Here is a 25,888-nt window from a genome sequence, read left to right on the forward strand (position 1 = left end):
AAATATACCTCCAATAAAATTATTCCTCCTATTCCTCCTCCTCCTCCTCCTCCTCTTCCTCGTCCTCCTCCTCCTCCTCCTCGTTCTTGCCATCATGCCCCCTCCTGTGCGTTCCCGGCAACCAACAGCATACCCTACTCCCTAAATAGAGCAAAGGGAAAAGGAAGACCAACAGCCCTTCTCGAGCACCCAGCGCACACACACACACACACACACACAAATATATATGTACATATACATATGTATCTGTATTATCCTCCTCCAGCTGCTGCTGCTGCTGCTGCTCTCCTTGTCCTCCTCCTGAGGATTCCCATCCCCCCTGCTGCTGCTGCAGAGGTAAGATGGGATGAAAGGGGGAGGGAGAGAGAGGATGGGTGTCAATAAAGCACTCTGCCAAGGGGAACTAGAAGGAAGAGCAAGTCCGTCTCGAACGTCAGCTGATGATGTGGGCTGCTGTACTTGTTACTATGGAGGCAGAGGCCCACCACCTATGACAGTAGTATCATGTGCCACCCTCTGCCGGCGCGCTCTCTCTCTCTACGTCTCCCACCGTTGGTTGGGCAAGTAGCCAGCAGAGGCAGCAAGAGCCGGAGAAAGGTGGCGTTGGTTGATACATCTGGTGGTGTCGGTCCCTATTCCTAGTGACGAGAGAGGAAAAGCCTGGTCGGGTGCATCCCGCAGGCAGCACGAAACTACTTCTACCAAGGTCAGCCGTGAGTGACACCTCACTGGCTCTGTCTGGAAACCTAAGAATTGTGCGACATGGACCTGGCAAGTCCGCGATCGCTTCTTCTCCCAAACTGTGACACAACTCTTAACGGGGGATCACTTGGCTCGTGGGTCGATGAAGACCGCAGCGAACTGCGAGTCGGTATGTGATACGCATTTTCAGATACATTGACAAGTCGAACACACATTGCGGTAGCTTGCCCCGTGGGGTAGCCACCACTCCTGGACGAGGGTCATACAAGGCCTCTAACAACACGCTGGTGAGAACCGGCAATGGGCTAACTAGCCGCGAGAGGGGCGAGTTGGGGCTACGTCAACAATTGACTGTTTTTCGGGCAGAGCCCCAAGGAGCCGACAAGACATTCCTCTCAGCCTTGGGGATTCGCAGCGCTGCCCCTCAGGCTCTGCTGTGTTCCTTCAAAACCAACCCATTGATAAAATCTGTCACTGGGGAGGGCGTCGTCATCGCCGTCGTTGTGTGTCCGTGCAGGCATGCATGACGACGGTCGGCTCCACCCTCCCCATCAAGCAAGGGACTGAACACTGGGAGGTCTGTAAGGTGATTAAAGAAGCTCTCAGGGGGCCGAACAGTGTTCTGGAGAGGATGGGGTGTAGCACCGGGACTAAAGTTTCATTTCCACACCGTCCACTCTTCTCCTACCCAGGGGTAGAGGAGACGCGGTGCTCGACATTGTTACTAAAACAGTCGGTGCACCGCCGGAGGTGGAGTTAAGGTGGGACTTTGAAAGGAACCAAGATGAGCCAGGCAGGCAGGCAGGCAGGAGGGACAGAGGATACAGTTCGACCTGTCTTCTTACCCCTCTCCTCCTCCTCCTCCTCCTCCTGCTCTTGCTCTCACCTCCTTTGTCCCAAGTGATGCACAGCCTGACATGGTTCATTTTTTCCTCTCTTCTGTGCCGTCGGAGGGCTCATCATGTGGTCTCCGACAGAAGGGACGAAGGGTTCTCTGCGGCCTACTACCACTACCACCACCAATACTGAGGTCTGCTCTGTGGTGTCAAGGAGCAACAACCTTGACGAGGGTGGTCCTGTGGTGGGTGGGTGGGTGGGTCCGTGGAGAGGGGTTTCTTGGATGCTACATTTCCAGACACATCGACAAGTCAAACGCACATTGCGTTAAACAGACACTGCTGAGTGTTACCATATGTCCAAATCATACGTGCTCCCTACGTTCCAAATGGGTTTTTGGAGGATTTCTACCCTTCCCTGTAAAATCAGATAACTCAGAGTTCATGGAAGAGGGATAGGTGGACTTTATTACTCAACCGCCGGTGACAACAGGATTCTCCTTCCCGTCCTCCCTCTAAGCCATGTATCCATGTACAATGCTGAGTGGTTTACATCTATTGAAACCATACATGCTCCCTACGTTTTAAGTGGGGTTGGTGGAGGATTAGTGCCCCTCCCTGTAAAACAATTAACTTTAAGCCTTGGCCACCCCACTTCTGGGATACATGGCGTCTGGCAATGAATGATGAATGAATGAAATTTTACGGAATATTACAACTATGTCCATAGAGCCACTGTAAATGTGGAGACGAACGTACGTATTATAAGTGTGGTTTTGACTTGATATATTGCCTTGTGGCCATGTGGTTTGAAGCGATAATCGGGATGATGGTTTTGAACTATTAAGAGATTAGAATACACACACACACACACACACACACACACACACACACACACACAATCGCTGAAAGCTTAGGCGAAGGATAATCAACCACAAATATTCTGGCTTAGAACAGTCTAGCCTCAGGTTCCTGTACCTAGAATGTTTGTCTGCCACATACCCCATTGTCCACCTGTCTTCCTGCCACCTACCCTCCTTCTCCTTCCCTGTCTACTTAATTTTCTGCCTATTCCTTCTCCCCCCTGTCTGCTTCATATACCTACTAGTCTCACTAATTTCCTGATTCTTTCTGCTCACAATCCGTCTACCTCTTCCCCTACCCAACAAACCCACATTTAACTGTCTTGTCTCCTCGTCTGCTGCCCCTCTTACCCTGCCTGCCTCCTGCTTTCCTCCCTTCCTCCCTCCTTCCCTGTCCCACTCCCTCCCTCTTTTCCTTTCTCCCTGTCCCACATCCTCCCTCCTTCGTGCTTTACTCTCCTTACCTTCATTTTGTAGAATTAGATATCGTATTGATAGTCTTCTCTGTAACAAGCAGCCTCGAAAGGACCATTAGGTCTGTTGTTGTTTGCCTTCTTTTGTACTCCATTGTACTCCCCTTACTCCCTGTCCTACTCCCTCCCTCCCTCCTTTGTCCCACTCCCTCCTCTTTCCTTGCCTGTCCCACTCCCTCCTCTTTCCTTGCCTATCCCACTCCCTCCTCTTTCCCTTCCTGTCCCACTCCCTCCGTCCCTTCCTATCAGTCACACTCTCTCCCTTCATTCCTCCCTCCCTGTACCTTCCTCCCTCCTTGCATTGCCTCATGTCCCACATCCTCCCTACTTTCCTTCCTCCCTGTCCCACATCCTCCCTCGCCTCCTTCCCTGTCCCACATCCTCCCTCCCTTTCCTCCTTGTCCCATTGCCTCCTTCCTCGTTCCACTCCTTTTCTCCCTCCCTCTCTGTCCCACATCCTCCCTTCCTTCCTCCCTGCATCATCCTTCCTCCTTCCCTTCCTCCTGCTTGACCCCTGCATGCTTAATGAGGCAGTAACTCAGTCCACACCAGATGTCCAACTCTCGCTAATGACTGCCTCTCCCCACCACCCTCTCTCTCCTTCCCTTCCTCCCTCCACCCATATTCTTCCTCCTCTCCTTCCTTCCATCCTTCTTCCTCCTCTCCTTCTTTCCATCCTTCTTCCTCCCTTCCTTCACTTTTCTTTGCTCTATTTTCCTGTCATCCTTCTTCCTTTGTCCTTTCTTACCATCACCTTTCTTCCTCCACATCTCATTCACTCCATCATCTCTCTCTCTCTCTCTCTCTCTCTCTCTCATCTATCTATCTCTATCTATCTATCTCTATCTCTCCGTGTACTGCTCTTTTTCCTACCATTTCTTCCGCCCCTTTCTTTCTTTCTCCCTCTCTCTTTCCTTTAATCTCAGTCTCTTTTCGTCTTTCCCACCTGCCCTTCCTCTCTTCTTTCTCTTATACCTCCCTTCCTCCCTCACCCGCCTCATTCCAGGTTTAAACATCTTCTATTCCTTCTTCCCCTTCAGTCCTCTTCTCTCTCTCATCATAGTCACTCATCCCCTCCTGTTTACTCCTCTCTCCCTCCCCTCGATTTTTTCCATCTTTCCCTCTGTCCAACTGCTCTTTCCTCCTCCTTCTCCTTCCACCTCTCCTCCCTAACTTTCAAGTCCTCACCACATTATTTTCACCAAACTTTTAATCACTTTTTGCCTCCTTATGAATATGCAGCAGCGCAGAGTGGCTAATGGCGAGAGTGGTGGTGCTGGTGGGGGTGGATATGAGAACTGTGACATGAAAATTGTTCCTGGGAACGCCTTAGCATCATAGGAAGGTTTCCATTTATCTTATATACATGTGTGTGTGTGTGTGTGTGTGTGTGTAGAGGGGTGGGGGAAAGGAAATATTGAGTCGCTATTCTATTGCCGAGTGTGTGGGTGGGTATGTGGGTTGGTTGGTGGGTGGGTAAATTGGTAATGAAGAAAGCGGCTCACTGGGGAATAGGTCCATGGAGTAAATAGGTCCATGCTGTAAATAGGTCCATGATGTAAATAGGTCCATGGAGTAAATAGGTCCATGGAGTAAATAGGTCCATGGTGTAAATAGGTCCATGGTGTAAATAGGTCCATGATGTAAATAGGTCCATGATGTAAATAGGTCCATGATGTAAATAGGTCCATGGAGTAAATAGGTCCATGGAGTAAATGGGTCCATGTGGTAAATAGGTCCATGGAGTAAATAGGTCCATGATGTAAATAGGTCCATGATGTAAATAGGTCCATGATGTAAATAGGTCCATAATGTAAATAGGTCCATGGAATAAATAGGTCCATAATGTAAATAGGTCCATGTAGTAAATAGGTCCATAATGTAAATAGGTCCATGGAGTAAATAGGTCCATAATGTAAATAGGTCCATGGAATAAATAGGTCCAGGGTATAAATAAGTCCATGGAGTGAATAGGTCCATGGTGTAAATAGGTCCATGGAGTGAATAGGTCCATGGTGAGAACGGGTAGAAATGGGGAAACAGGTACATGGGGGTCAGGGCAGGTAAAGATGGTGGAGGACAGGGCAGGACAGGAAAGGGCAGGGCAGGTCATGGTGGTGAAGGATAGGGCAGGGCAGGTAAAGGCGGTACAGGACAGGGCAGGGCAGGTAAATATAAATGCTGAGACTGCCTAGGATAAAAATAATAGTTATTGTACGTGAAAGGCTATAATAGCCTCGTCAATACAATGACAGTTTTTTCTTCCTTGTCCCTCTACCCAGTATCACTCAAGATTTGAGGATGCTCTACTTTTGAAGAGGAAAGAAATATACTTCCTTAACCCCTACAAAATTTTACCACTTTTCTCATATATTCTAGCAACCCCTAAGCAAAATATTCAGTTGAGGTTAGCAAAATATTCATTTGGGACAAGAACCTTTGAAGAAAAATATTTTATTAAAGCCTTCGTAGAGAAAGCTTTTCTTGCAGTCACCATTCATGCCTCCAGAATGATGACATAACCTTTACTTCATTTTCGTTAATATCAAATGTTTTTTGTGTAATTTAAGAAAGCTTCCTAGTAGCAAAGAGGTAAAAGAGAGAGAGTAGGTGTTTACCTTGTGTACACAAGGCTGGTTAATAGTCTATTTACACCGCCAAGAAATCGAGTCCTCACTAATGCAATCATTCTCTTAAAATAACCAAATAAATAAATTATTAAAATGGACTGGTATATCTCCATTACTTAGAGACTCAGACGTGTTAAAGAATTATTGACAGGGACTTTACATGTGAGTGGAATGTAATATTAATATTTAGGAAAGTAAAGCAATGACTCAGTGTACTGCAGCATTTTGTTGCACGGGGATTTACTAACTACATCACGTGTACGCCTGGGAAAGGACTGCAGTTATTAGCACTGCACTGTGACAGGTTTTGTCGACACTTTATTCCCCCGTATACGGTATGCTGAATGGTGGCAGGAATTACCATCATCCTCATTATTATTATTACTATTTTTTATTACTATTATTACTTTTTCATTATTATTATTATTATTATTATTATTATTATTATTATTATTATTATTATTATCATCATCATCATTATTGTATATTATTATGTATTGGTAGGTGGTGACGCTAACCATCCACTCACTCGATGTAGTGCTCCTTTGGGTGTCTGCCATTTCCTCTCGTCCTTCCTTCCTCTTCAGTCTTTCTTTCCTTCATTCTTTCTTCTTCCTTCTGTTTACGGATGACCTTACACTCCCTCCTCTGTCTTTCTTTCCTTGGCTCTTTTCTCTTCCTTCTGCCTATGGGTGAGTCTACACTGAGAGACAAGCCAGATGGTTTCCTGTACACCAGGAAATCATTTACTACGCTGGGTGATAACAATATAACCAAATTATGGCACCTAGTGGCTTAGTGGTTAATTAAGGCGCTCCAATCGGATTGAGCCTGTGTAGGTTTATATCCAACGGGTGGTTGGGGTTTACTGATCACTTAATGCCACTCAGGGATGAGAGATTGGTCACTTTCGACTTAAATGTCAGGACCAACTTGCCTAGCCCCGGGCTCCTACGCTTCTCATGGGGCGGCATAGGATTGGATGATGGATGGATGTCTGGTTATTATTATTGTCATTATCATTATCATCGTTATTATTATTATTGTCATTATCATTATTATTATTATTATTATTAATCATCATCATCATCATCATCATTCCCCAGAACAAAGGAAAAGGGGAAAAAGAAGTGTTTGCTAATCATAGTGGTATTTGTGCTCTTAGTATAAAAGGAAAAGTATATGACAGGATACTTATTGACAGAGTTAGGGAAATAACGAAGGAATTATTTGGAGAAGAACAGGGAGGTTTTAGGAAGGGATGAGGTTATGTAGATTAGATATTCATCCTTAAGCCTTTAGTGGAAAAGTTTCTAGAGAAGGGAAAGAAGTTGTATGCAGCCTTCATGGATTTCGAGAAAGCATATGACAGGTTGAATAGACAGGGATATGTCGAATATATTAAGAATATATTGAGTAAATGAAGTTGCTGAATGCCGTGAAGAGTATGTATGACGTTGCTACGGCTGCAGTGTGTGTGGATAGTGAATTGACTTAGTTTTCCTATCCGAATGTCGGACTGAAACAGAGATGTGTCAAGTCTCCATGACTGATGAGTCTGTATGTGGATGGAGTTATAAAAAAGATACAAGGTTGGGCAGTGGATGTTGGAGCTAGCGTTTGGAAACTTCCTGTGCTGTTGTTTGCAGATGATACTGTATTGCTAAGTGAAGACATAAGGGAACTACAAGGCTTGGTGAATGAGTTTGGAGAAACGGATTTTAAGGTGAATGTAGGAAGGACTAAAATTATGGTCTTCGAGAGAAATGAAGTCACTGAATGTATAGTGAGGTTGGATGATGAGAAAATGGAAAATGTGAGTGCATATTAAGTACTTGGGTAGTGTGTTGGGTAAGGAGGGAAGTTTAGAGGGTGAAATGCTTGAAAGTGTACAACAAGGAGGAAAGGTTGCTGGTTCTTTGAAAGCAGTGATAAGAAATAGGGAGTGTGACCATGGAATTAAAAAAGGCGCTGCATGATAGTACGTTACTGTGATATCAACTCTAACATATGTATGAGAAGCTTGGACCTTGTTGGATGGACACAAGTCATGAGTGAGAGCAGTGGAAATGAGTTATTAGAAAGGAGCATCCGGATATTCATGGAGAGGCAGACTGACAAATGAGAAAGTGGAGGAGTGTGGTGGTGTGGCTGTGGATGTGATAGATGCGTTAGGAGAAATATACTAGGTGGTTTGGCCATGTGGAGAGGATGGAGAGCGAGAGTTTAACAAGAAGAGTATACGTGAGTGAGGTGGAGAGGGGGAGAGGGAGGGGGAGGCCAAGGATAAGATGGAAGGATGGAGTGTAGCGGTACATAAGAGAAGAATGTGTGAGCTGGAGGTAGGGTAGTGAAATGGCGGGGGACAGGGCGACATGAAGGCGATTTGTTTGTGTCCACCTCTAACGGGATTAAGACATCTCGTAATGGATAGACAGATAGATAGATGACAATGATGATGCTGAATATTATTATTGTTATTATTATTACTAGTAGTAGTAGTAGTAGCAGTAGTAATATCGTTGTTGTTGTTGTTGTTGTTGTTTATTGTTTATTATTATTATTATTATTATTATTATTATTTTGCTTATGACAATTTTTGAGAGAGAGAAAATAATTAGCAAGAAAAATGTGTTAATTGAAGGAGTAATGAAGCTCCCTAACACCTCTTCCTAGGTGATTTATTTTGCCTTTGACACCTTGCAGCCCCCTAACACCTCTTCTTAAGTGATTTATTTTGCCTTTGACACCTTGCAGCCCCCTAACACCTCTTTCTGAGTTACTTAGTTTGCTTATTACACCTTGCAGCTCCCTAACACATCTTCCTAAGTGATTTATGTTACATAAATAACTCGGATATCACCATCCTCTGCATAAATAACCTACCATTAGCCAGATATATCCAAAAATGAATCACTATGGAAGAGGTGTTGGGGAGCTTCTTTATTTTGTATTCTTGTTGCGCCAGAAAGCTCCCTAACGCCTCTCCCTGAGTGATTTATTTTGCTTATTACACCATACTCTGCGTGGATAATGTAGAAGAGGATATTAACCAGCCAGATCAAAAATAAATCACTAGGGAAGAGGTGTTAGGGAGCGTCATTAACATACATACATAATATACAAACGGGGAATATGTTGTTGAAGTTACGAGGAGAGTGGCGGGATGTCCTTGGCCCCCTAACACCTATTCTTAAGTGATTTATTTTACTCTGTGTGTGTTTCTGATGGCATAATTATGTACGTACGTTTGATACCTTAAATGTGTGTGTGTGTGTGTGTGTGTGTGTGTGTGTGTGTGTGTATGTGTGTGTGTGTGTGTACAGTGGGCTCGTACAGTATGCGTGATAACAGTGCGTGAATCGCATAGTACACGAGCGACCAAAATCTTGACCATAACCATTTACAACGCTGGGTGGTAACCATATAACCAAACCATACGTGCTTCCTACGTGTCAACAAGTGGGTTGGTGGAGGGTTAATGCCCCTCCCTGTAAAACAACTAACAAAGTCAAGTGGCCACCCTTTACGGGATTATGGCGTCTGGCAATAGATAGATAGATAGATTATTATTATTATTATTACCACCATCATCATCAAAATCACCATCACTACCATCATCACTGCCACCACCACCACCACCACCACCATCACCATCACCACTGAAATTATCTCCGATAGGTCATAGAAATTTTATTGCATGTTTGATTAAGACTATTTTCTTTTATTTATTATCCCATGCAAGGTGTAAGGGCGCGAGGCTAACACAGAACATGTAAGGGGTAGGCGACCGGCCAAAGGAACTAAAGTCGCGGCGCACAACTCTGAGGTTGTTATTATCATGCCCTGGCAACCTACCCCTCAAGGGTGCGTCCGATTTCGTTTATGAGATACATATGATTCGTGTGTGATATATTCTTGTACAATAATATTCGTGTATAATATATTAGCGCTTAATAATATTATTCGTGTATACTATGATACGAAATCGGACGCTCTTTTGAATGGTAGGTTGCCAGGGTACGATAATGACAACCTCAGCATCGTGCACCGCGACTATAGTGGCATTACGAACCAAATATCCACCACCTACCCCTTAGTGTGCCACCCCACTCGCTCAAAACATGTGATCGACTACATGAAACGAAGCACAGGGTCAAAGCTGCAACGAAGCACAGGGTCAAAGCTGCAACGAAGCACAGGGTCAAAGCTGCAACGAAGCACAGGGTCAAAGCTGCTGCAATGTCAGTCTGAACGTTGGTCGGACTCCTGAGCCACGTTTCTTCCTGTCGATCGCTTGTTTGGGGCGGGTGTGGCCGTGCACTCAGAGATTTGAACTGATGCACTTAAGTCTCCTGACACTCCAACTTGCGCCTGCCACCATTTTGACAACAGAATACATGATAGCCAGTATTCTTTATAAGTTTAGCTTTGCTTAGGCGATGCCAGGTCTCTTCGTGATATGGTGGGGAGAGGGAGAGCAGAGGGGGTTAGAGGAGAGGGTGAAGATACCTATGATGAGAGGAAGGATGCACAGAGTGTAATAAGAGCCTTCACGTACTTGTCCTGCCAGTGGCGTGGCCGCTTCTCCATCCCAATAGCACAAACGTGGACAAAGCACCCCTCGAAAGACACCAATGTCTCTCTCTCTCTCTCTCTCTCTCTCTCTCTCTCTCTCTCTCTCTCTCTCTCTCTCACCCACTTACCCACCCACCCACCCACACACACACACGTCCTGGGAGCACAAAACTAGCAAAAATACACCCACAGAGGACGTGACTCTAAACCAAATTAGCAAGTCAGTTGTTGGACCCCAGTGGTTATTTATGTTAAGTTTGGATACAAATGTTTGTCATGGTCTGGAGTATTGTTGTCTACGTCCACACAAACTGCACGTCAATAGTGTAAGTAATGAGCCAGGACAGGGTGGAGGGGGACGGGGCAACAGACTGGGAAACAGGAAGCGGGCTGGAGGGTTTTTTATTCTTTATTTTTATTTTTAAAGCCTCGTGAAGCATAAATGTTACAATATCCGTCCGTAAGCACAGTGACAAAACAAGAAGCAGGGCCAAGGCACAGCAAACCCGTCCCCGGCAGTCATTTTAGTGCTGATGTATAAACAGAATATCTAGTCAGTGATATCACATAACAAATTTGCGGTAAATCGGGTAAAAATTGACGATTTTATATCCATTTGAAATTTTTGGCCCGACCGACCTGACACTGACCCTCCTACCTCTAACTGTGGGGTGATCCCCCCTGATGTAATGAGGCATGTTATAGGATGCAGATTTGAAAGATGCACCTTCAGTTTTTCGTTTCATGTCAATAAGACGAATTTGAAAGGAGTAATGGCGAGAAAGTGATTTTTGCATTTTACAAATTTTGGGCTAACTTGAGTATTGCCCAGTTTAGCCCAAAATTTAATCAGGTGATCAGGTCATAGTCCATCATCCCTGTAATTTTAGTCAAAATTTCACCAGTAGTTTTCGCGAAACGTTGTTAACAGATAGACAGACAGACAACCAGGAAGACAAACCGAGTGAAAACAATACCCGTCCCCAAGCTTCTCCGGGGCTGGGACTGGTAATTAGATCCTATATTCCTTTGGCTGCAGTGAGTTTCTCTGATCATCAATAGTCCTGCGTTAGGTGGTATACAATACAGACGTCTCATATGTAGGCCCAATGGTTAGTCTCGAATAAATATTAACTTTTATTTTTCATCACATCATGGGTTTCTCTGAGCTAATTAAGTTCATCTGACATTGCTTGCAGTAACATACAAAATTCACACATCGTAACCAAAAGGTGGAAATTGAACTAAGATGCAATGAAATGCGGTGAAAAGATGAAAAAACTTTCCCAGACTAAACATAGGAATGTGTGTGTGTGTGTGTGTGTGTGTGTGTGTGTGTGTGTGTGTGTGTGTGTGAGAGAGAGAGAGAGAGAGAGAGAGAGAGAGAGAGAGAGGGGTGACTGGTAAATGCCAAACAGACGGACGTGAAGAAAACAGAAGAAATCAAGGATGGTCGGGAAAATGAAAAACAAGGGCGTGAGAGGCGAGGAGAGTGGAAAGCCAGGGAGAGACAAGTCAGTAAAGCAAGACGTGACTGAGGGTAGGATAAACGAGAAGGAATGGAGGCAGCGAGATTAAATAAGGAAAGGGTTAAAGAAAGACCAAAAGACCTGAATGAGTGTTTGAGAAATTAAGATTTTAAAAATAAGTACCGTTGTTATATGACCTAGATTTAAATTTACAAGTGGATTAGTATAACTGAAGGAATGATTTGCTACATAAAATAAATAGAGTAACTACAGTACTATACGTTAACTCCTTCGTCATGGTTTCATCTACAAAGGACTAGAGGAGCATTCACAGAACGCATATCTCCGCCAATGCAAGATCCGGATCCGCCCCCAAAAGTTAAAGAATCCTTTCTTGGGCCATGGCCCACCCTTCCATAACATTTCATTGAATTTCAATGAGAACTTTTGGAGATAATGTGCGGTAGGATCAGGATCCGGATCCTCCCCAATATATATATATATATATATATATATATATATATATATTTGTGGTGGGAGGCCCATGGCCCACCCATCCACCAAATTTCATTGAAATTGAGAACGTTTGGAAATGTGTTGTGAACAAACAGACAAATAATACCATATCACAACCAATATTTAACTGATTGTTCATTGGACCATTCCCTACCCCGCCAAAAAATTTCATGAAAATCCGTTAATAACTTTATGAGTAATCCTGTTAACAGTCAGACAGACAGGCAGGCAGGAATTCAAACCAACCAACCAACTCAGTTTAAAACATATACCTCCTTGCCGAGGTAAATAAAATGTTTTGGCTGGCGGTAGAAAAATAAAATAAAATGGCGCTGTCACACTGGAGAGCCTAAAGGAGACTATACTCGTTTTATTTAAACCCGGCCTAAAACTGTCCTCTGTCTATCTTCAACGCCAAGTTGTAACAACAGAGTAACACTAGATAATTATGCTAGTCATGAAGAAGTGCTATGGAAAACATGTAGGGCCACGGCATTGCCTTATTCTGCCACAAAGCTTCGTGAAATAGGCCGACAAAGGACAGAAATCTGGGTCAAGTTAAGGTGAAATGAGCATAGTTCTGACCTCTTCACAATGAAAAACCTTCCTTAATTCAAGTAAAATCGGTTGGCTGTAATCACAAAGTGGAATGGAAGGGTCACTGTATTTAGGAATGATTTCTGAAGGAACTGAGTCAGATGGAGCATGTATAGTCTTCCAATACTGTTATTCACTGCATGCTGTAAAGTGGGATGCTGGTTGACCATACCTAATAACCACAGACGTTACCTAAACGTCAGTAAAAAAATAGGGATCCGCATTCCACTTTGTGATTAAATATTTAAGCATGCGATCACAAGATATAAAGCTGGCCATCGCACTGAAGGAGTTAATAGAAAAATAAAGTCAAAGACACATGAAGATGAATAATTTTTTGGAAGAAGGCAAAACTAAAGGTGCAAAGATAGAGAAGCTACTAAGTAAAGATGAAAGGAAGATGGAGAAAGGCGTCTTTAAAGTGAAACGGTGGGTGTAACAAATGAATGGGAAGTGTGAGAAAGTTATAACAAGTTTGTGGATAGAAAGTGTGGTGGTGCAGGTGGAGGTGGTGTCAGAACTGGTGTTATTTTGATCCTTGGGCTGACATCAGCATATATAGTGAGAGAGAGAGAGAGAGAGAGAGAGAGAGAGAGAGAGAGAGAGAGAGTTTGCTGGTGAGGGAACAAAATTATATATATATATATATATATATATATATATATATATATATATATATATATATATATATATATATATATATATATATATATATATATACATATATATATATATATATATATATATATATATATATATATATATATATATATATATATATATATATATATATATATATATATATATATACAGGACGTCCACTGCAGCAAATCACGAGTATTATCCCTCGTATATGTTTTCAGAATTTTTTTGTATTCAAGGGAGAACTAAATGTTATTAACATACCTTTTAAATCTGTGGACTAGTGTAACCTAGCACTGGCTTTCCACACCTTGCCTGGAGTAATGCTGATGTGGATGTATTGCAGATATTCCACCCCCCCATCCACTGTCTCTTTAGGTCTGTCTGTCTGTCTATCTATCTGTCAATGTATCTATCCATCCATCTACTTATTTCTATCTATCTATCCGTCCAATATGAATGAACTATGTCCTAACTCATACATACAGTACATACAGACAGATAGATAAACAAAACGAAGTTCATTGCATCGGCCTCTCCATGCCGAACTACTGTATCAGCAAAGAAAGAAAGAGGAGGAAAGACAAAAGGAAAAGGGTGGAAGGAAGCTGGCAGAAAGTTAGAAGGAAAGATTTGGGTCAATGACTCCTTGTACAGTGGCAGAGACGAAAAACAAAGAAGAATAGTTATTTCACCTACGGAACCAAGAAATATTTCTTCCATTATATTCTTGTAAAGGCAGACGATTATGCTTGGCTCCGGATAGACTTTTGGCCATTGATGACATTAGAAACAATCTCCATTAATCTTTACCATATTCTGATTCTTTGCTTCACCAAACAATTACCTGTGGAATAACAGCGTATGGATCATGTATGATAATGTGACTACCAGAGCCCCTAAGCAGAATTTATGTTTCGATATTACCTGATGATTTGCTACTCTGTCGAACCGCCCGTCCCTTGAGTAAATGATGTGGGTGTGTGGACGTATGGATGGAGAGACAACACAACACTTGTCAAACTCCACCACCCATCACTGTCCATGTCCTCAACAGCTACGTACTGTACAGTGTATGGGGAAGTATACAGCAGGTGTAGACTTATTATATATACTAAATAGTCAAATGTATGTATTTCAGACGGCGGGACCTGGTAGAGACTATCATGAATTCATGTGCATAAACGTTTTTTGTCATTATGATTCTTAAGGGTATGGAAATATCAGTGCCTAGGATCGGCTTTCCCCTTAAATGCGCTCCTTTGCTCATCTTACGTAAGTTCCTTTCTTCATCATAAGGAAGTTTTTTCGCTCAGCCTAACAGCAAGTGGTAACACACTTAAAGCAGTACATGGGTAAAATATATGAGACAAAGATAAATGTCATAATACAGAATTAGATTTACGCATCAACTCGAAAGAAATATAAAACAGCAACCTATTTTTTGGAAGTAGATACCAGAAGAAAATCCATATACAACCTAATTTTCTGGCATTGATCAACTTCCTACCTAGTTTGGTATAAAGATATAAAATTTTTCTCCACGGTAAACGACGATCGATAAACCATGGACGCCTGCAGCCTTCTGTGAAGATAATGATGCTGGTCCTGTGACTGACGTGAATAAAACATTACCAACAGCCGCTGGTGAGGCACTATTGGCTGAAGGAGGAACATGCTGGAACAAGGGACTGAAGGGAGAGAGGGAAGGAGGGAGGAAGGAAAAGAGGGACATGGATGGCTGAACAGGGGGATTCAAAAAGGAGTATAGAGGAAGAACTGCTTTAACCCGCGGCGTCCCGTCGATGTACTTCCACGTCCTCACGTTTTGTCACTGCCAATCCCGTTGACGTACTTCAACGTCCTGCAATTGCAAGGTTCATAATTTCCACAATTTTCAAAATTCGCGCGAGATTTTCTATTCGCCCACGTACCCAAGCCTGCCCTACCTGCCGCCAGGCGGGCAGCGTCCCAGACCCCGAGTGACCCGCGCTCGCCCTTGTCTCGGTCACTCACCTGTTAGCAGTGACCCAGGTCAGACATGGCGCAGAAAGGTCTCTCAGATGACGAAATTGCATCCGCCCTGGAAGCCTTCACTGGAGATAGTGATTCTCCACTTGACGATGATGTGGTGGATCGCGATTACGTCCAGCCAGAGGAAGAAATAACAAGCAGTGATGAAGAGGTCCCTTCACCCCAGAAAAAGCGGTATGTGACCTACCGTAAGGCAAGGAAAGGCCAGCCTGCTCCCCAACCATGTTCACGGCTATCTCTCCATCACGAATCTGATGAGGACGAGGATGAGGATGATGAGGATGACGGCGGCTTAGGACGTGATATCGCCTCGTGGTTGGGTAAAGAAAAAATATCACCCCGAGGATCAGAAGGTGGGGCAAGAAGACATATCAGGTATGGTGCAAGTCTTTTGTCTGGGGAAGTGGAAAGTGGTGTGGTGAGAGTGCTGGATGAAAGGGAAAGTGGTGTGGCGGGAGTGCAGGGTGAAAGGGAAAGTGGTGTGGCGGGAGTGCGGGGTGAAAGGGAAAGTGGTGTGAGGGAGGCAGCACGAGCACGTGGTGCACGTAGGCCTAGGGGAGAGGAGGTGCAGCCACTCCCCAGCACGTCTTTCGCCCCACAATATTCCCAAACTTCCTCCCCACAGCCCCAGGATGTGGGGAAAGGAAGGAAAGGGAAGGGAAAGGGTAAAGGAAAAGGGAGAGGGAAGAGAAGTGTGAGTGATGAGAGGCGCCGCTCTCCACCTCCCCAACCTCCCCCACCACCCTCACCTCCCCACCCTGACGAAGGGGACGATGGGGACGTGGCTGGAGATGGTGGTGTCTCGTGGAACTGGGAAGATGGGAGTAATTTTACTCCCATCATTCACCCTTTCACTGAGGAGTGGCGGTCTGGTTGCACGGCTCCAGGTGTGCATGCGGGTTCCTCTAGGGTGGATTTTTTCCACTTGTTCTTTGGGGAGGCGTTTGTGGGGCGCATAGTGGAACAGACCAATATATTTTCACGAACACAGCGCCGTGAAAGTGAACGTTTGGGAACCACGAGCAGGCATTCCCAACAATATGACTATCCCGTTACAATTTCAGAGATGTTCTTATTTTTTGCCCTGGTTCTCTTGATGGGTGTGGTAAGAAAAAACCAAATTCCTGCCTACTGGACAACTGACCCAATGATCCTCACACCTTTCTTTGGAAAGGCGATGAGTCGTAACAGATTTCAGCATATTCTCGGCCGCCTCCACTTTTTTGATGCAGAAGATCCAGCCAATGCAAATAACACCGATAAAATGAGGAGAATTAGGCTGGTAATTGATCATTTACAGGAAATGTTCCGCTCCTCATTTTATCCTTACAGGGACCTCGTCATAGACGAGAGTCTTGTGTTGTGGAGAGGCAATATTTCCTTTCGGCAGTACATACCCAGCAAGAGACACCGTTTCGGGTTCAAGATCTTTGTTATGTGTGACTGTAAGACTGGTTATGTGCAAGACATAGTCTTGTACACGGGCGCACAGATAGATATAACAGAAGATCGTAGTATAGGACTCTCTGGGGCCGTGGTGAAGACAATGATAGAGGAGTACCTTCATCGTGGTCATGTGTTGTACCTGGACAACTGGTACACTAGCCCTCTTCTCGCTAGGTTCCTCCACCAACACGACACCAGAGTCTGTGGTACAGTCAAGAGAAACCGTCGCCATATGGTCAAGATAGGGAGGAAACTTGACAAGAACGAGGTGGTTTTCTTCCAGGCCAATAACATCCTTGCCATCCTGTGGAACCACAACAGGGAAGTTTGCCTCCTATCAACTGTTCACAGCCCCCTGATGCACCGCACAGACTCCGTGGATCACTGTAGCGAGAGGAGGCACAACGTCTGGAAACCCGAGTCTGTACTGGACTATAATCTGAACATGAGGCAAGTGGATCAGTCAGACTCGATGATTTCCAGTGATGACTGTGCCAGGACCACGATGAAGTGGTACAAGAAACTCTTTTTCCGCTTGCTCGACATCACGGTCCTGAACGCACACTACCTGCACGCCATGACCACCGGAGTATCCGAGACCTTTGAGGGGTTTGTGAGGGAGCAGGCATGTGAAATAATCGCCAAGCATGCCCAAGACAGACCCACACACTGCACCCGCACCCCCATGGCTGCCCAGACTCCCCTACGCCTCGCAGGACACCACTATCCTAGCACAATCCCTTCCGACCCAAACCGTCGTAAACCCCAGTGCCGCTGCCATGTATGCAAGCACTCGAGAGTCAGACCATCCACTCAGAGAAAAGACACAAGGTACGAGTGTGTCGAGTGCAATGTTGCGTTGTGCCTTCAGCCATGTTTCAAAGAGTACCATAACTTCCTACACTACTGAAACTGTGTGGGATGGCGATATGACGCTCATTATAATGGTAAGGCCAGTCAGTAGGTGCTAAGTCATATATAAAGTTGAAACGGGTGTAATGTTTTCAGGAAAGAAATGTACAAGTTGAGAAATAGTGTAAGTTGAAAGAAGTGATATCAAAACTACACCCACTGTGTAAATCTGCGAAAATATGACGCTCAGTATAACACTCTGGTCAGTAAATATGTGATAGCAAGAATATAAAGTGGAAACGGGTGTAATGTTAGCATGAATAAAACGTATAAGTTGAAAAATATTGTAAGTTGTAATAATTGATGTCACGAGTACACCCACTGTGTAAATCTGTGAAAATATTATGCTCAGTAGAACATTCTGGTCAGTAAGTATGTGATAGGAATTATATAAAGTGGAAAAGGTTGTAATGTTAGTAGTAAGGTAATTTATAAGTTGAATACTAGTGTAAGATGAAACAAATGATATCACGATAACACTCACCGTGTAAGTACGCGATAATATGACGCTCAGTAGAATCGTAAGGTCTGAAATTATGTGATATCAATTATATCAAGTGTAAACATGTGCAAAGTTAGTGGAGAATTATTATATAAGTACAAAAATAGGTTGTAAGTTGAAATAGTAGTCATAGTGACTTCACCGTGTGTGTTATTATGCGCTATTATTACGCTAAATATTTACGTAAGGCCTGAAACTATCTCAAAACAGTTCTCTAAAGTTGAAAAGTGTATAATGTTATTAGGAAAGTATTATGTAAGTAGAAAAAACACAATACGAGTTGAAACAATAGTCACAGCGAGTTCACTCACTACGTAAATAAGCGTTAACATTACGCTAAATGTTATCGAAAGGCCTGTGAATACGTAAAAACAGTTCAGTAAAATGTAAAATGGTATAATGTTATTGTAGATTTATTATGTAAGTAGAAAAAATGATATGTATCATGATTCAGGAATGTTAGCGATTCATCGTGACCAGTCTGCCCGATTTTGCTCGTTTCGCAAGATGGTACAATGCTTATTTCAGCTCTATTTTTGTATAAAATCCAATTTACTCTTTTATCACATGTTTTTACGTTTGTAATAAATACATATCTACTTACTTTCATTGGTTTCCCAGACTTATAATACCATAGAAAACGTTAGAGGCTCAGACCACCTACGGAGAACACGGTACCAGGTGTGACTAAGATATACCTGTTTAGGGCACTTATGGACCCCGGGGAACAATTTCTTCGTGACTGACCATTGTTTCTGACCAAAAGCGAAAGTTTTAGCAAAAAAAATTTGGGTCCAAAAATGGTCGGGATTGGGGGGTACCAGTGGTGAAAAAGTGGTCGGGACGGGGCGGGTTAAAGAATGTGACACAGGTGTTGTAGCAGAGGAACAAGTCAACGAAAGATTAGTATGGGTGAACTATTCGTCCATCCATCTGCTATCCAATCCCTTATTGTCCCATAAGTAACGTATGGACCCTGGATTAAAAGCTACCCAGTCCCCACAAGGTGAGAGTAACCTGCCGCTTGAGACGTAGGGATACCCCTCGTGAGTTAAGCATGCATTTTTTTTTTTTTTTACCCACTTTCTTTATCATCATCTAGGCTTACCACGTTGCCACTCTGGTTAACATCCGTCTCTTAACTTGTCCACAACATATGAATACACTTACATCATCCAGTATTTGTTTAGCATCGGCGACGTGTATCGTTGCCTCAAACTGTTAAATGCTCTGTTTTGTACATAAATATACATTGTATAATACAACCACATCCACTGCTCTCACTGATTATTTTTCAGTCGTGTTACATCAGTATGTTCCACAGGTACGTGTAAGTGGAATATTAAAATTCCCCACACGTTATGCTCGTGGACAAGCGCGACAGTGTAAGTGATAAATGCGAGTGTAGGTAGGCAACACAATGGGTCATGGTGGGTACGATGGCAATCGCTGGTGGAGGGTGGGAGGGAAGGAATGGCCACCTAATAATTTAAGCCATGTCTTTTACTGTTATGATAAAGTAGGATTTAACTGACACTATGGTAGATGATACAGGGTTAAGTAATAATTGTTGGCTTTAGTACAACCAAATTATGGTGGACTAACAATTACAGTGATGAACTAACACGGCAAGTACCATGTTCGATCTTTGTAACAGGGCCAACAAGTGAAAGATGTGTTCCTGTTTTACATTTAATTTTATATATTTCCTTTCAACTCGCACTCTGGTTTACTTGTACAGTACATCGCAGTTCAAAATATGTATCTAAGTTTAGGAAAATTGTATCCCAGTTTAACCAAATTGTTTCTTGGATTATCAACCGTTTTCTTTATCACACGTCTATCAATTAGTCAAGTGTGTGTGCTAATTTAACACATCTACCTGTCAGCTTAACCTGACTCAGATTAGCACAAATATTCCTCGGTTTAACATCAGTTTCTCTGCTACTTGTCTCAAATTGGTACAATCACCTGGTAAATCAGCACATCCTCTCACTTGTCTAACGCAATTTATCACCCCATACCTGTCTTACCCATCCCAACACAGCCCACACCTGCCTTACCCACCCAGACACACCCCCACATCTGTTTTACCCACCTCAGTGGACCCCCCCAAACCTGCTCACCAACCTCTACACATACCCACACCTGCCTCACTCACCTCAAAACCCCCACACCTGTCTTACTCACCTCAGCTCACCCCCACACCCGCCTCACTCACCTCAACACACGCCAAACCTGCCTCAATCACCTCAACATACACCCACCCTTGCCTCACCCACCACAACACACCCCACACCTGCCTTACTCACGTCAACACACCCCCACACCTGCCTCACCCACATCAACACAGTCCCACACCTGTCTCACTCACCTCAACACACCCCACACCTGCCTCACTCACCTCAACACCCCCCCACACCTGCCTCACCCACATCAACACCCCCCACACCTGTCTCACTCACCTCTACACACCCATTCACCTATTTCACCCACCTCAACACCCCCACACCTGCTGCACCCACCTCAACACCCCCCACACCTGCCTCACTCACCTCAACACACCCCCACACCTGCCTCACCCACATCAACACAGTCCCAAACCTGTCTCACTCACCTCAACACACCCCACACCTGCCTCACTCACCTCAACACCCCCCCACACCTGCCTCACCCACATCAACACCCTCCACACCTGTCTCACTCACCTCTACACACCCATTCACCTATTTCACCCACCTCAACACCCCCACACCTGCTGCACCCACCTCAACACCCCCCACACCTGTCCCACTCACCTCTACATACCCCCACACCTGTCTCACTCACCTCTACACACCCCCACACCTGTCCCACTCACCTCTACACACCGTTACACGTACTTTACCCACCTCAACACCCCCCCACACCTGCTTCACGCACCTCAACACCCCCCACACCTATCCCACTCATCTCAGCACACTCTAACACCTGCCTCACCCACCTCAACACACCCCAACACCTGCCTCATCTACCTCAGCATCCCCCCACACCTGTCTTGCATACCTCACCCCCCCACAACTACCTCACTCAGCACAACACCCCCCACACTCATTCCATTCAGGCAGGACAGTAAAGAAGAAGCACAGTGGAGGAAGGAGGAAATAAGAGAAACAATAAAGGAAGGCTCAGTAACGGAGTACAGAATGTGAACAGTGTCTTCATGAGGAGGAAGGAGGAAATAAGAGAAGTAATAAAGGAAGGCTCAGTAACAGAGTATAGAATGTGAAGTGTCCTCATGAATGTAAAGAAAAGTGTAAAAGGTAAGCGAAAAATAAAAGTTTACGCAGAATGATCCTCCTAAAATGTTGAACAGAACCCGGGGGAAGGATTAAGTATAACATTTCACGATCATCCCTGGCTGACCCAAGTCCGTATTCTCATCGGTTGAGGAAGCTCCTTAACACCTTTACCTAAGCAATTTAGTTTTTACTACACATTACTGTCCTCTTCTGTGTCATATAACCCCTTCTAATAACGAAATACTCTTCGTAAATAACGTGCGAAATGACATTAACCAACCATATCCTGCAATAAATCGCCAAGGAAGAGGTGTTAGGGAGCTTCCTTACCTGATGGGAATAAGAGGCTTAGACTGCACACTAATCAAGGCAATACTAAGGACAGGGATAGATGAAACAAACGAAAAACGACGATATTTTCTGAAAAGGAAGAGATTTAACCTATACATCTATCCCTTTATATGATATACGAATTGGGAAAACGAGAAAATTTGGCACCAACGATGAGTAAGTACATAGCTACAAGTACGGGAGAGAGAGAGAGAGAGAGTGAGAGAGAGAATGTAATGTTGTGCAGGCTGTAGAAGAAACAAATACATGTTATAATCTGAAACCACACTTGGTGTTCAACATAACAAAGCATACAGAGGAAAGAGTGTGAGTTAACAGACCGTTTACAGGTGGAAGTAGGTGGAATGGTTAATGTTTAGGTAACAATCATTCAATCGTCATGATCACAGGCCAAGGTCAAAGTTCAACTCGTGCGTCTGTGTGTAATTTAAAGTTTGGTATGATTTAATTATACCTGTTGGATAAGTTGAGCATCCCCCAACAGGTTGACCTTTTGTGTTTGTAAATATTGTTAAGAAGCGAGATTTGCCAGTTACATAGCCGAGATGTTTCTTGACGTTTCTCGTACATTAGGTTTTGGTACGAGTCAGAGTTGCCAGTTTGTCTGCTGTTTGTGAGTGTAGTTGTTTCATAAGTTATGCATTGATTTTTATGTCTTTTTCTCAATAATGTGTTATTTATGTGTCTTAAATTATGTAATTGAAAATAAGTATGTATGGTAAATGATGTATAGTTATGTACTGTAAGAAAACTGGCATGTTTTGGTTGTCTCCAAATTGGTAACTGTCCCCTCTCGCTAGAACACACCAGAACTGTGGAGAAGTAGATAATTCTCGAACAATGCAAGCTTGTATAAGGATGGATAAGAGACGAGAACAAGTTCAGTCGGTTTCCAGTTTAGTTTGAGTGTAATGTAGTGAAGTTTGTATACTTTCAGTACTTGTGAGAACAGTGAAGGTTACTGAAGTTTGTATATCATCGGTACTTGTGAAAATAGTGAAGTTTTGTCAAGCATTAAGTGTAATTGCGGTTAATAAAGTTTGTATAGCTCCGGTGCTTGTGAGAACAGTAAAGTGAAATTGGAAAACATAAGTGTAATTATTTGGAAAATAAAAACAGTGAACTTTATAAGCCAATGTTTATTTACAACGCCTCAGCTGAACATGTGTACTGTACACCTAAAGGCTGACCATAGGAAGAACGACTCACTGGGCAACGTCCTTCGTACAGTTTACTGGACTACTGCGGTTGGAGCCTGTGGCAGTGTGGGGTGGGGACGTAACATTAGTGTCAGGAGTGTGGATAATATCAGTGCTGCAGTGAGTCTAACTTTCGACATGGAAGCAGGAGGTGTGCACACAAGGTCTCGAGCCGGACAGGAGGAGGTAATATCCCTGGCAACAATTGTGAAGGTATTATATTGCAAGATGTGTATGCATAACAGTCATATGTATATATGCAAAAAAAAAAAAGTTCAAAGTTAATATTATGGTAAAAGCTATTAGTATTTCATACTGGTATACTTCTATATCACGTGTCATTGTTTTTTTTTTGTGTGTGTGTAAAATAAATACTATACACAAAATATGTACACTTCTTTTAGGGGGGTTTACTTAAATTCGCACTTTACCCCCACTAAATACTGACTCTAAGTATGCAATTCTTGCATGCATTCTGTGCATTGCAAACAGCACTACTGCAAATACAATTCAGAAGATTATAAAGACAGTAGGTGCTGGGCTATACACATAATATGGGTTGAACATACTCAAACTCAAATCTTCCCATGGCTTCATTGTTTCATTGATCAGTTGCATAGTTTCAAACTTAGGTGAAGTCAGCTTAATACCTGTGCTCATGTTTAAGTCCATATTAGGTAGTGGGTGGAAATGTTTGTGTGTATGATTGAGGATGGTATAGTGATTGATGATGGATAAAGTGGACATGGATGGTGTAAATACCGCACAGTAGTCTGGTGCTATATATAATCTTGATGCTGAAGTATGAGATGGTGGTATATCTGGACAGGCTATGTAAACTGATGTGTTATGAGTGAAATAAAAAAAACTGTGAATGTCCGATGTGTTGATGGTGTACAAGCTTATCTGGAGCAAAAGTGAAGTTGCAGTGATAATGAATGTCGTGATTTTTTATGATAGCCATTTCACAAGGGACTGTTTCAGTTGGCTGAAACGTGAAAATGTAGGCAGGACAAAGGTGAACGGCATGTAAGGATGTACGACACTTTCGTTCAATCGTTGATTCACTGGTGAAAGTGACAATTTTCCGTCTCTTGGAGGCCATGATGAGTTCGGAGTCTGTGTTGATGTTGATGATGACCAAAGTGTTATTAGTCTTAGAAGGGAAGGGGTGTATTTGGTATACTGTGAACAGGTCGTCAGTTATGAATGATGCATGAACTACTACTGATGTTGGTGTTAGTGTTGCTTCTAAATATGGATAATATTGCATGAAATCCCTACTTTGGAACAAAGGCTTCAATTTATGTCTATGTTTGACTTGACTAATTAGCTGACGTAGCTCATGAACTGGAAGTAAGACAATTGTGATCTTGCCATCACCGGCATTCGAAATTCCTTGCATAGGGTAAGTGCCCTGTAACGAACTCTAGTGTTGTCTGATTGGAGTAGAATTGTGTCAATGTGTTCCGTGATGATGGAGAAGTGTTAGAAAAGTATTAAGTTTCCTTCCATGTCATTTATTTTATGTACACTTTCGAGAGCTATGCTTTCCGTTTTCACGATTGTTTTCATTGCTGAGGTATGTCCTGCGATGAATTTATCTTGGTATGTTAGTACCTGAGCTATTTTATTAAATTTGTTGCTTATTTCTTGAAGGTCTTCCTCTGTAGCCAGTCCAAAGATGTTCCCAAGAATTGCACCACCCAGGTCGAACAAACCACGCTTTTGGCTAGTACGTGTAATGTTGTTCGTGGCGCTCAGTACCTCCGTTCCATGAGATGGGAGATCTTGGATCATGGTGAGCACAGTTGACATCGCCTGTTTTATCTTCCATTTCGCCAACTTCACTATTTCATCCACTTCCTTTGTGTTATGTGGTTGTGAAACATAGCCTCCTATCATGAAGTCCTGGGTCCTCATGGGTCTGGCGATGTTATCTAGATAAGAAGGTAATTCGTATAAGTAATCCAAACTGATTCAGTACTCATGACATCTTTTACGATTGACTTCGTGGCCGTTGGAGGTATGAGGCATCCTTGCCATACTGTGTTGGGGGTCTAAGTGAGCATATCCTCTTGCTATGTAGAGGAGAATCCATAGCATAAGTCCCCTCATCGTTACCTACCGATGAAAAAAAAAAAAAAAATCTATTATTTTCTAATATGGCCATGGTGTGGTCGATGACAGTGATGATGTGCGTTACGGTTGACTAACGTAGAACAATAACTTGCTTGTTATTTCATTTATAGAAGGAGTTTAAATCGATATTTAAATCATGTAAATGATGTACTGTAGATTTTTTTCAAACAGTTGCACCTATGTTTGATTGTTCGGTATATGCCTTAATATATTTTTGTAATTATTTTTGTTTTCTTGATTAGTTTCATGAGTTATGTCCGGTTGTTCGGTGGTATCCGAGGCTGTATAATCATTGGATAGTTCCCTTGAAACTCGTTTTAAATGGTCAATATGAACGTGTTTCTCTTTGCCACTTGACAAGGACCTAATTAAAACTTTGTTTGCTTTTATGTTAATTACTCTGTATAGACACTCAAATTTCAAGGAAAATTTGTCTCTCGTATGAATGATACCATAGACAATGTCTCCTAAGCTGATAGGCGAGTCTCTTGCCTTTTTATTAAATGCCTCCGTCATTTCTTCCTTGGACATCGTTAATTGTTTTTTTACTCTTTTATGTATGTCCTGGAATTCACGTAAACGGAGTTTAGAGTAATCGTCGTAGTTATATATGGGCAGAGTTTCACCTTCTAGAATTTCATATGGTAGTTTTTTATCTGTCCCATATATAATGAAATGTGGTGTGTCTCCTATAGATTTATTCATAGATCCATTA

The 25,888-nt window shown here is 43.2% G+C and overlaps 1 pseudogene; it reads left to right on the forward strand.

The window, feature by feature from the left end:
- The first annotated feature begins 809 nt into the window (after positions 1-809).
- LOC145409563 (5.8S ribosomal RNA) lies at positions 810-965 on the forward strand (annotated as a pseudogene).
- Positions 966-25,888: the final 24,923 nt, after the last annotated feature.

The sequence above is a fragment of the Coenobita brevimanus genome, chromosome 81, assembly GCF_032717465.1.
Source record: "Coenobita brevimanus isolate Jiangsu-jjx chromosome 81, ASM3271746v2, whole genome shotgun sequence".
Taxonomy (NCBI): Eukaryota; Metazoa; Arthropoda; class Malacostraca; order Decapoda; family Coenobitidae; genus Coenobita; species Coenobita brevimanus.